This window comes from Nannospalax galili, unplaced genomic scaffold (genome assembly GCF_000622305.1).
Source record: "Nannospalax galili isolate Female #2095 unplaced genomic scaffold, S.galili_v1.0 scaffold140, whole genome shotgun sequence".
In the NCBI taxonomy this organism is placed as follows: domain Eukaryota; kingdom Metazoa; phylum Chordata; class Mammalia; order Rodentia; family Spalacidae; genus Nannospalax; species Nannospalax galili.
The window spans coordinates 11,509,196-11,522,147 of record NW_008352267.1 but is presented as its reverse complement, the minus strand read 5'-3'; the positions used below and the strand labels follow the sequence as shown (position 1 = coordinate 11,522,147).

The window sequence follows — 12,952 nt, the reverse complement described above, 5'->3', positions numbered from 1 at the left end:
TCTGAAAGTGAAATACTGGGAAAAAATTGGTAGAGCCTCACTGACTTTAGGCAATCTCAATACCCCAGAAAACAGGGATTTAAATGAGTCAATAAGGAAGAGCATTCAAAAATCACTGTATGATTTGTATGATTTCTAAAACAAGAAAATTCCAGTAATGTCCAATGGAAAGGCCATAGGGGTGCTGGTTATCAAAATGGTGTTCCAAGCCATTAGCTGGAACAAATTCCATACTCACACTTACTTGCATCACCTCGGTTTAATAATCCAATAAATGACAAAAAAGACAAACAATGAAAATTTCATCATCTAGTACAATAATTTTACTTGACTCCCTCTGTATAGAACCTGCAGTTGTCCCATAGTTTCCAGTTGTAGAATCAAATTGTGAGTCATTTCAGCTAATAGTTTATTTTGGTTGTTTAGCTTCATGGTCTATATCAATTTAAAGAGATTTTATAGCAGTGACTTTGCTTCTCAGACTTCCCATGAGCCTCTAATTTTCTTGTTCACCAGCATTGTACCCACTGCTGACAAAGCCATAATTCCCAGGAAGTGCTCCTTCACCCAGGCCTGCATGCCTCATCCTGCCAGGAGAGGGAAAGGCGGGCAAGGGAAGAGTGGGTAGGAAAGGGCTCAGGGTCACGAGACTTTGGTTTCAGTCCCAAAGCCCCTCAGAGGACCAAATTCTTTCCTCCACATGCCATGACATTCTAAAATGTATTTTTAAAGACAATTCTTTGGAGAATGATCATATTTTAATCTGTCAAATAGATACTTATTTTTAAAAATACTTTATAAATCCTAAATTACTCTGCCATTTCCTGTCTGGAAATCAGAAGTTCTAACATGCAGGCAGTAGTTATTTAACAAGTGCCTACCTGCAATTTTAAATTTTTTAAATTGAATTTTTGTATTTCATATGGAACATCTTTTTAAAATATTTTATTATTTTTATTTCATATGTATGAGTGTATTGCCTGCATGTATGTGAGTGCACCCATGTTGTGCAATGCCCTGGAGATCAAAAGAGGGCTTCAGATTCCCCTGGAACTGGGGTAAAGGATGGTTCATAGCTGCTATGTGGGTGCTGGGAATCAAACCCCAGTCCTCTACAAGAGCAGTTAGTGCTCTTAAGCACTGAGCCACCTCTTCAGCCCCACATATGGAACATCTTAATCATCGTTATACTTCCTGCCACAATGGCTCCCTCCCATACCCTGCCCCCTTTTGAATTTGTGCATTCTGTCATTTGTGTTAAGGCTCTTCCTCAACCACCAGTAATCAGCTGTCAATAGTTCTTCGGCTAAGATTGGATCCTGCTGCCCATTTCCACAGTTCTGTGCTGGGTTTTTGTCTACTTGAGTTTGCATGGGTCTTATGCATGCTGACATCATTGACAGCATAGGTTCATATGAACAAGGTCCCAGGAGCCTGCCTATAGGACTCTATTTCCATAATGTCATGCACCTCTGCTCTGGCTCTTATGATCTTTCCACCCTTCTTCTGCAATGGTCCCTGAGCCTTGGGTGGATGGATTTTAATATAAGAACTCTGTCCAAGAATCTTAGACAGTGAATTTAGAGGGTTTTCTTTTCAAAGTGTCAATAATACAGCAGAAATGTCTTGTAGAATAACTTTGAAGAGCAAAGACCAGGTTGAGATACTTACCAGTGATGTTGCGAACTTACTGTAAATAGCTAAGTTCCTTAGCTTTTAAACTTTACACTTATTTGAGGTAAAGGTATACCTATGCCATGTGGCAGTTATGAGTAGTGAATTAGCAAATCTATACAAAGCAATTAGCAGAAGTTTGAGCAAAGAGTAAGATTAAATAATTATAAAGTGTTGCTACACTGGTGGACAACTAGATGATTCCTAAAAGGGAAATACAAGTGCAGCATTCTTAGTTATTAGCAAAGTTTTATTACTAACAAAGGAAGCATCATATTTTTTTTACATGCCAGAGACTCTATAGTGTGCTCCAATCATATTTATCCAATAATTATGTGTCTTCACTTATCTATTTACATTACTGGTAGTTATACTTTTGTATGTTTCTCATCAGCTCAATCTTTTATTTAATTCATGCATGTCCACTCTTAGGAGAACACAAACAAAAAATAAATTATCCCAGAACAGTTAACCAAAAGAGGTCTAAGAAAATAGCACTACAACACCAGCATAACAGAAATTACTAAACATTGTTCAGTAATAACTCTCAATATTAATGGTCTCAATTTCCCAGACTAGCTGATTGGATTAGAAAATAGGATTCATCAATTTGTGTGTCCAAGAAACACACCTCACCAACAGTGATCAACACCACCTTATGGTAAAAGGATAAAAAATGATATTCCAAGCAAATGGAACTAAGAAAAGCAGGGGCAGCCATAATAATATCTGATGAAATAGAATCAAACTAAAACTAGTTAGGAGAGACAGGGAAAGCCACTTCATACTTATAAAAGGAAAAATCCAAGAAGATATTATAATCCTAACATATATGTTCCTCAGACAGGGGTATCCAATTTCATAAAAAACTTTATTTGCTCTACAAACCAACACAGTGTTAGTGGATAACTTTAATACCCTGCTGTCACCAATTAACATATCAACCAGAAAAAAAGCTAAGTAGAGAAATTCTGGAGTTAGATGATACCATTAATGAAGTAGGCCATATAGACATCATCATAACATTCCACCAAACACCAAAGAATTCATTTTCTTCTCAGAAGTATTGGAAACTTTCTCCAAAATTGATTAGATATTACCACATAAAGCAAGTCCCCACATATTTAGGAAAATTAAAGTATCATTCTATATTCTGTCTGAACACACAGGAACAAAACCTGAGATCAGCAACAATAAAAGTGGGAAAAATATACAAACCCACGGAAATTAAACAGCAAACTACTGAATGAAACTTCAATTAAGGGAGAAATCAAGAAGGAAATTTTAAAAATACGCTTTCCCCTATAGATTTTCACTTGTAGTTTGTGCTGGGTGCTTTGGTTTTCTATGGAGAACTATGCATTGCATTTTTTGTCACATTCATACGACCTTTTAATCCCCCTAAACCAGATTGCTTAAACTTCTTTCTCTCCACCCTAACTCAAGAAGTTAATATATTTAAAATAAATTAATAATGATAATTCTAGAGGGACAAATACTACATTAGATGAATGTCAGTAAAGATAATATTAAAATCTACCTTTAATAACTTTAATTACCCTCCTAGGAAATAAAATTATCCTTTAAAAGAGACTGGAGAAATTTGATGAATGTGTATGATTACATCAGCAAATTCCTAGAATTGAATGAAAATGAAAACACAACATATCAAAACCTATGGGACTCAATGAAATCATTTAGGAAAATCCAGAGGAAAATTTATAGCATTAAGAACCTATACCAAAAATTAGAGATATCTCACATAAAAAAAATTAATGATGCACCCAAAGACCTTAGAAATCCAAGAACAAAGAATATGAGCTGGAAAATACTGTTTTGTTTCAGGTCATCCACTACTTCCCTCTGGCTCTTACAATCTTTCTACCTCCTGCTCTGCAGTGATCTCTGAGCCTTTGGAGGAAGATGTTTGACATAAGTGTTCTATTTGGGATAAGCAGCCTGCAGCCTCTTAGTCTCTGCACGTTAGCTAGTTGGGTTTTTCTGTGTTAGTTATCATCTGCTGCATGAAAGAGTTTTTCTACTGAGAGTTACGAGATTGATTAATCTATGAGAATGCTTTGAGGTTTTGTCCATTTAGTACAATGTTGGTTTGAGGGCTTGTTGTATATAGTCTTTATTGTATTGAGATAGATGCCCTGTATCCCTAGATTCTCCATGACTTTTATCATGAAGGAATGTTGGATTGTATCAAAGGCCTTTTCTCCATCTAATGAGATGACCATGTGGTTTCTGTCCTTGTGGTGGAATACATTTATTGATTTATGTATGTTGAACGATTCCTGCATGTCTAGGATGAAGCCAACTTGACCAGAGTGGATAATATTTTTAATATGTTCTGGCATTCGGTTTGCAAGTATATTATTGAGAATTTTTTGCATCTATATTCATAAGAGAGACTGGATTCTAATTTTAGTTTTTTGTTGGGTGTTTGTCTGGTTTGGGTATTAGATTTTAAGCCCATTTGTGAGACAGAATCTCATGATAAGGAGCATGGTATATAAAAAAGCTGCTAGTCTCATGACAGGGAGGTAGCATAGAGAAAAGGTTTCAGGAACAAGATACCACCTTCAAAGTCTTCCTGTCATGGCAGCTTCTCCAAGCAGTCTCCTAATAGTCAATTAAGCTTTGAATTAATCAATAGATTAATTCATTGATACAATTAGAATCCTTGTTACCCACTAATGTCTCCAAAGCTCATAAGGTGCCAACCAGCTTTGGGAGATACTTCCAGATTTACCTTAATATTTTCATAGCTGTGACAGAATACTTGACATAAAAAACTTAGGTGAATGAAGATTTGTTTTGGCTCCTGGTTTTAAAAAATTGATAAATCACATGTTTAGGCTGAAGATTAAGAACATGGAGGGGGCTGAAGAGATGGCTCAGTGGTTAAGAGCACTAGCTGTTCTTGCAGAGGACCTGGGTTCACTTTCCAGCACCCACATGGTAGCTAACAACCGTCCTTAACTCCAGTTCCAGGGGATCCAATGCCCATTTCTGACCTCCTCAGGCATTGCACGACATGACTGCACTAACAGACATGCAGGCACTCATATACATAAAATAAACATAAATAAATAAAATTGAAAAAGAACATTGTGGAGAGGGAATGTATTTGACAGAGATGAGGTTCTTCACTTACTGCAAATTGGAATCAAAGTATTTAATAAAAGGAAATATGACAAGATATTGCCCCTAATGATGTACCTCTTATACCTTCTTCATTAAGTCAGTACCCAATTCTCTAATTCTCTATCTCCTCTAACTAATTTATTCTAATTTTATATCAATAAACTCATTCAGTCCTTCCTTAGGTAAGAGTCCTTTGATGTAATCATCTCTGTAAATCTCTCACAGACACACTGGAGACAGGCTTTACTAATCCAGCTACTTCTTAATTCAATTAAGCTGTCAGTGAAAACTATGTCTTTCAAGGTTCAAACTGAAATTCCTTCTTTGGTCCCCAAAGTTTGCTGTCCATCTCATACAGCAAAACAAATTTAGTTCATTTTGAAGGATCCTTAAGTTCACAACTGTTCCACCCAAGGATCCTTAAATTCACAACCATTCCAACATTTCCCAAATATCCAACTTCAAAGTTTTGTTTGAGACTCAAGGCAAACTCTTAGCTATAAATCCCTGCAAAAGCAAAACAAAAGGAAACAACAAACTTGTATCTTAGAGTGAGTACTTGGACAGTTACTATGTAAAAATTTTCTCTGAGATAAAGCCTTCAATCTTAGGGGGAAGCTAGGTAAACAACAGGATGTTTTGAGAGGAGGTGAAACATTCCATCTTGAAGGGAAGCTTGAAGATCAGGAAGTAAACAACTCAATAGCTTGAGGAAGTTCCTAAAATTAAACAGGTGCAGTAGGCTCCTCTGTCCCAAAGAATGCTGAGAGACACTCTCAGACAAGACCCACTGCCTGGAAGAAGCAGACAGGAGCCACACTACCTCGGAGAGGCTTGGACAATCTGAGCTTTAGGGAAAGGACATTCTTTAGCCTGTTGAACTCCCTGCAGGTTGTACAGAGAACTCCAGGTTTCCTACTTTAGGGAGAGGTCACCGATGCTGGAGTGGGCTTTGATGATGCAGATGTCTTTGAATTATTTCTACTTCTATAAGTAACCCCTCATTCATACTCCTATAGGTAACATCTCACTCATACTCTTATAAGTAACTCTAATAAAATTCATTGATTCACTGAGTTGGACTTTACAGGTGTTCCAAATATCTCTTCTAAAATAAAGTCTTTCAAATGAACTTGATGTGACTAAATGGAATATTTAAGCGCAATGTGGATTTTAATCCTTGTTTTCTCCCTCTGTCTCTGCCAGCAAATTTCATCTGACAAATGTGGTTAGAATGCTAACACAGCTAGCTAGAAGTACTGGCCTTGTGTGCTGATGAAACTCCCCCAATTATTTTTGTCTCAGATGGAGACTTACGCAATGATTTTCAGACAGAGGATTTTTTTTTTTTTACATTTGTTTTCTTTCTAAATTTATAATACCTTCCCTAACATTGAGACTATACATAAGTTTTCTTCTCACTGTAACCTCATGTCTAAGATATAAAGATATGTGCTACTTCCATTTGGGGCTCAGAACTTTGAGACAGGAGTCTCTCTGGGCCAAGGCTACAGCCTAAATAAACCTGCTTCCTGCCTAACCTGAGGTCATCGTCTGTCCTGCAGAAAGCTCACAGTTTTGCTTTCCTGAGCCTATGATACATGGGTCCAGACAACTCCTTCTTTGTTATCACTCCTGTACAAGTTTCTTGACTTCTTTTTAATGGTACTAACATGTTAAGCAATCATACCTTCCTTGACCTCAACTTTAAACAGGCTCCTTTTCTGGCAAAACCATAAGTTTTCAAATCATTCTGCATGCTTTTAGCTCCTGATCATCATTGTAAACCCGGCTAATATTGCCAGCAATACTCATGCCATAGTTTATATGCTTTGTTGCCTTGAAAGTTCCTCTGCCATATTAGCAAGTCTGTTTACAGTTAGCTTTTCACAAAACAAGGTATTCTTGTCAGAGTATGACACAAGTAAGCTCAAGTCTGAACTACAAGAGAATCCTAACTTCACCTGAAGAAAATTGCCATTGTCTGTCTTTGTGCTGGCATTCTAGTTCTCTAAGTTTCTTCCAGAATCACTTATTAGGTTATACTTATATCATTCTATTCTGCCTCCTCCAAATTTTTCAGATTCTCCCACAATTCATTTCCAAAGCCTCTGAACTACCCAATTGTTTATAGCCATTGCAATATGCCCCCATTTGGTATCAATTTTCTGCTAATAATTTTTTCATTACTGTGATATAATACCAGAGAAATAAACTTAAGAGAAGGATTTATTTTGGCTTAAAGTTTCAGAGGTTTCAGTACATTGTCACTTGGTTCCATTGCTTGTAGTTCGGTTCACAGTGAGGCAGAACATCAAGGCAGAGAGAATGTGGTGGAGGAAGCTGCTGATTCCGTCCAGAGCTGAGGCAGAAAGAGAATAAAGGTCTAGGAACAAGGCAGCTCCTTCAAAACCACAACTTTGTGATCTACTTCCTTCAATCAGCTATGATTTCAATGCATTATTCTACTGACAAAGTTATTATACTCATGATCCTATTACCTCTGAGAAGTCCAGGAGATGGCAGCCAACTCTTTAACCTGTGAACCGTTGGGAAGAATTTTCCAATTCAACCTATAGTAGTAGTTAGGAAGAGCTTAGAGAAGGAGAAAATAGGAAAATAAAGTTACATAACATTTCAATTATTCATGACTAAGAAGTTATAGAAATCATTTTTACATCAAAGACCCACTTTCACTTTTATGAAAAGTGGATGAACCATAAAATACAGGCCATTTTTAAAATTTTAATTATGTTTATGTTATATATTGTGCCTTATGTCAATACTACATTGTCCAGATTATCAGAACTTTATAACAAGTCATGAAGCCAGGCAGTTTTTAATTTCAGATGAGAAGTTGACTCCCAGTAGCTTTCCACAGAAATAGCAGCTTTATGGATTTGGGTGAGTTTATTTTCCAAATTACAGTATGAACATAGAAGGAAAGGCACACATCTAGCTCAGGGAAAGCAAATTGAATAACTTTCATTTACTAATATGTTTATTTCTAGTTTCATTATAAAACTTTCCTGGAAATGAATCTGGTGTTTATTCTCTTATTCTTTGTCAAATATTATTCTTCTGAACAAAATGTTGCTTTACATTTCATAGAACATTGCATTCACCTACTGAGCTTAGGGTTGTTTACAAATTGGAATTATATTTGGAAGTAGCAAGTCTTCCAGATGCTCTGCTTTGACAAATGTTTCCTAGAGAGCAGGAGACAAAAATCTCATTGAGCATCAGTTTTCATACCAAAGTGCCGATTTTTGAAGTCTGGTGGCCTAGACTATGCATTTTAACTTTAAGGGCAAATTGTATCTCATGCTTATTATCTCTAATAAAAATGAAAATATGAGATGGGCCACTTTTGAATGATGTAGGAAGCATATATTGCACTTAAGCATGGTACACTGGCCTCTTTGTCTAGTTATTCAGAAAACTACTGAGGCAAGAAAAACTAGTCTAAAATGCTGGAACGAGCTGATCTGATCCTAGAGCCATGCAACTTCATGCAATTGTTGAAAGTAATCTGTGGTTTGTACAATATTATATGGAATCTCCAGCAAAACTATAAAAGAGATTCCTAGAGGATGCCTTGTGATCTGGAGTGCAAATGTTCCTTTCCAATAGAATGTTCTCAAATCAGCTTCCTCTTATCATGCTGCTAGGGCTGCCAGCAATGCCCGACCATAGGACAATCTGAAATACTTGTACAATACAAGCTTTCCTTTACAATATGAATGCTATTACATTTTTTGTGTCATAAGTTCCAGGAGGTTTATCAGCAATTCATTATAAAATGAAAAATGATACTTACAATATTAAGTTCAAGAATACAAAACTGCCATGACTAAATAACATGAAATCTTTATTGTTCCTGTCCTTTATCCCAGTGACAACAATGCTTTTTAGTTAGTTGACAGTTATGGCTTCATAAGGTGTTTCGGATAATTAACTAACAATGGGTAGACTCAGAGGTGAGTTGGCATGATATGTTAAAACCATCCAGAAATGAATTAGTGCTCTGTTCTATTTCTACCTATGTAGTTTTAAAGAGCTACAGTGAATGAATATCTTCCAAGGTGCTACTGAGGTTGCTTTTTCTGTGTCCTCTCTCCTTGTGTTGAGTATGCACCTTCTCTCAATTTCCTCATATAGTCTTCTGTGTATGTGTCCTAATATCCTGTTCCTGAAAGGACATCAGTTATCATGAATTGGGAATCATGCTCAGTTCTTTACAAACCCCATTTCCAAAACAATTGCATTTTAAGTTACTGGAAGTAATGACTAAAATGACTGATTTTTAGGCGATGTGACTCATTTAATGATAACCTGTATCCGTGATCTCGTATTACTGGTTCCTTCAGTGTTATTCTCATCCACCATTAGTGAGTAATGTTCTCAACATCGTATAGTTTGAGATCAATCTCTTAAGGATGAATATGGTAAGATTATTGTAATGTCATGATATTTACTTATATGTAAGTAGTATGAATATGTAAGCAAAATGAATAGTTTGGATTTGGTGTGTTGGGACAATATGTGAGTGGTAAAGCTTTTTACAAGTAATTTAATAAAAATTTGTTGTGTTAGTAACAATATTCTATTAGTTTAGCATTTAACTGTACATAATTTTGAATGTATAGATTTACGCTGCCTAAATGCATATATTGGTAAAAGATTATGTAAGTTAAATTAATAAACATACAATTAGATTGTGTTCCCATGTTAAGTTTAAACAATCACCCAGCATGATAATTGTTAATTTAATAAAGAAAAAAGAGGATGATAGAATAATTTAGCTTTGTTTATTGTTTGTATGCAGAATAACTTATAGGTCCTTTTGAGTTATATGAAATCTAAATTCCTCTTTGCTGTGAGATTTTATTTTTTTCTACAAAGATTGACTCATCAAGAATGCATCATTTGGACATGTATCTTAACGAGAATGCTGCATTTTGCATTCCATTATTCACTTTGCTTGTTTTACTGCATTAGTCATTGAGAACATTATGAAGTGACTTGTTATGAGTTTTGACAGAAGAAGGAATAAATGCAGGCAAGCTAGCTTCTGAATTCTCTGCTGCTAGAGTTCAGAAATGAAGTCAAGAACTTCATAAAACCATTATCAAATCCTGCGGTGGTCTGCCACTTGATTGTAATCACAGAAGAATGGTCCTTAATACTAATGAAATTGTTCAATAGAGTTCCAGTTCATTCATTAAACTTATGAATTTTGATATTTGGAGGAAGTTAAGAAATTTCCAGAATGTGTTGCTACATAATGTTCCTAACTAATTAACTGAAGTGTTTATTTTAAAATTTATTAAATAAGTTATTTTATTTTATTTTTTAATTTAATTTAATTATTTTTGTATTGTATTGTATTTTAATGTTTTGGGGTATTTTGCCTGCATGTATGCAAGTGTACCTATGTTGTACAAAGCTCAAAGAGGCCAGAAGAAGGTATTATATCCCCTGAAATTGGAATTATAGATGGTTGTTAACTGTCGTGTTGGTGCTGGGAATCAAACTTGGGTCCTCTGGAAGAGTAGCCACTGCTCTTAACTGCGGATCCATCTCTTCATCCCTTTGAATTGTTTATTTTAAAAAATTATATGAGGGGCTGGAGAGATGGATTAGCAGTTAAGAGCACTGACTACTCTCGCAGAGGACCTGGGTTTAATACCCAGCACCCACGTGGTGGCTACGAACCATTCTTAACTCCAGTTACAGGGAAGTCTGAAGCTCTCTTCTGACCTCCGCTGCATTGCACGACATGGGTGAACTCACATACATACAGGCAATACCCTCATACACATAAAATAAAAATAATAAATAAAATACTTTTATAAATTGTATGTCATGTATTTGGCAGAGTACTCTAGAGAAACAAAGTTAATAGAATGTCTATCTATCTATCTATCTATCATCTATCTCTCTCTCTCTCCCTCTCTCTCTCTATATATGGATTATTACATTGGCTTACACAAATAGCAGCTGAATAGTCAAACAATGGCCTTCTGGTCTTCTGCTCACTGGTGAAGCAGAGAACCCAGTTCCTGATATCTATAAAACCTGATGCCTCAGCAGTCCCCATCTTTATTTGAAAGTGCTCCAGAGAGTCATTGATATTGCATTCACAATGGAAGGCTAAAAAATGAGAATCTAATGTTCGTCAAGAACAGTAGCAACATCTATAGACTAGCTCAGAAAGAATAACTGATGGCCGGTTGTGCAGTGCTCTTCCCTTGATCCATTTTTCTATCTGGGCCACTCATTTGCAGGTGCCATTCACTTTTGAGGGCAGAATTATTCCTTTCCAGAAACACCCCACGCATGTGTGTTTTGTGTGTGTGTGTGTGTGTGTGTGTGTGTGTGTATGTGTGTGTGTGTCTGTCTGTGTATCTGTGTATCTGTATGGATGTGTAGTGTGTGCCTCTGTGTTCATGAATTTGCATGGGCATGCATGCCTGTGTGTGCCGAGATTAGAAGAGGGTGTTGGCATTCTTCTCTATTACTTTTTACCTTGATTTCTTTAGAAACAGTTTCTCACTGTATGTAGAGTTTGTTGTCTGGCAGCTACACTAGCTAACCCACAAGTCTCAAGGTGTTCTTCTGTCTCTCCAGGCTCCCTCCCCACACTACGTGGTTACTGGGAATCAGAAATCAGGTCCTTATGCTTCCACAGCAAGGGTTATTAATCTCTGAGCCATCTCCCTAACACAATTACCATTTTAATGTTCTTATATTATCATCACCAAATATGACAGATACTCTTGATTACTGACCTGATGAGATTTAGAATAATGTAGGAGACACACCCCTGGGTGTGAAAGAAGACCTTCCTTGAAGTGGTCAGGGCCATCTCACTGGCTAGAATCCTGTACTGAATAGTAATAACAAGAATTATCATCGTCGTTGTTATTGTCATTGTCAATAGGAAGAAGTCAGCACTGAGCACCATAATTCTCTGACTACAGACAAAATATAAATTGTAACCTCACACTCTTGCTGCTGTGCCTTCCTTGCCTTTATGCACTATACTTTCAACTGTGAGGAAAAATAAACTCTTCTTTCTTTAAGTGGTTTTTCTCAGGTATTTTGTCACAACTAAAAGTAACAAATACAGGAACTAAATGAAAATAAGATTATACAGTATACTAATAAATGTTTAGTGGAATATGACTTTATATTTGTTTCCTTAAGGTAGATTTGATAGAAATATATCAAGTTGACAGAATATGATAATTGGTTTCTTTTGAGATAGGGTCTAGCTATGTTATTCAGGTTTTTCTTTGAACTCCTTATCTTATGAGTTCCTCCTGTCCTGAGAAGATGGGACTGTAGGTATGGGACTAGATTTCATTCATATTGTTTTTCATAAACAAAACGTTTTATTTTGTATTTTTCCTGTTGAGATTTATTAGAATTAGAAATATTGGCTAGGGAATACAGATAATTAATGTTTTGCAAAACTCTTTCATGTTCATTGGGATAATTGTAAAGAAATTGTAGACATATTTGAAGAGCACTAAGGTTCTGACTGAGGGGTAGTGTAGGATAACTGAAGACAGAACATGTCATATAAGGATGCAGTGAATTCATTTATGCAGCAGGACGTAGTGACTTGGACAAGGACAGATATAAGGAATTGACAAAAGTACAGGATTCAGCATGTTTTTCAATTTTAAGTTGAAAATGAAATTGAATGGTGAGTGAGGTAAAGATGAAGACAAAAATTAGGACAAATTGCTATATTTCGTTGGTTTATTATGTCATTAAGCATTATACAATTAGTGAAGTGACAAGACTGGGAAAATGAAGTTTAAAATGACAGAAACCAAAATTTTTTTTGAACATTTGGAGTTTGGAATACAGAATGGTTATTTAAGTCATTCAGTCAAGACAGGCTTAGAAATATCTGTTGCTTCAATTATGAGTCAGAGCTGGATGCAGAAATGTGCGAATTGTTAGTGTGCAGAGGTTATGCAAAGCAGAATTACAAGTAAGAAAGGAATGTAGGGAGAGAGGCAATTCAGGATGAAGCTTGAACTTCAGCGTTCCCCTACCATCTAGAATTTATAAATAAGAGCGAAAAAGATCAAAGGGGAGTAAGATA

At 36.1% G+C, this 12,952-nt stretch overlaps 1 pseudogene; it reads right to left on the bottom strand.

Annotated features, from left to right (window-relative positions):
- Positions 1-249: 249 nt before the first annotated feature.
- On the bottom strand, positions 250-586 carry LOC103746855 (annotated as a pseudogene).
- Positions 587-12,952: the final 12,366 nt, after the last annotated feature.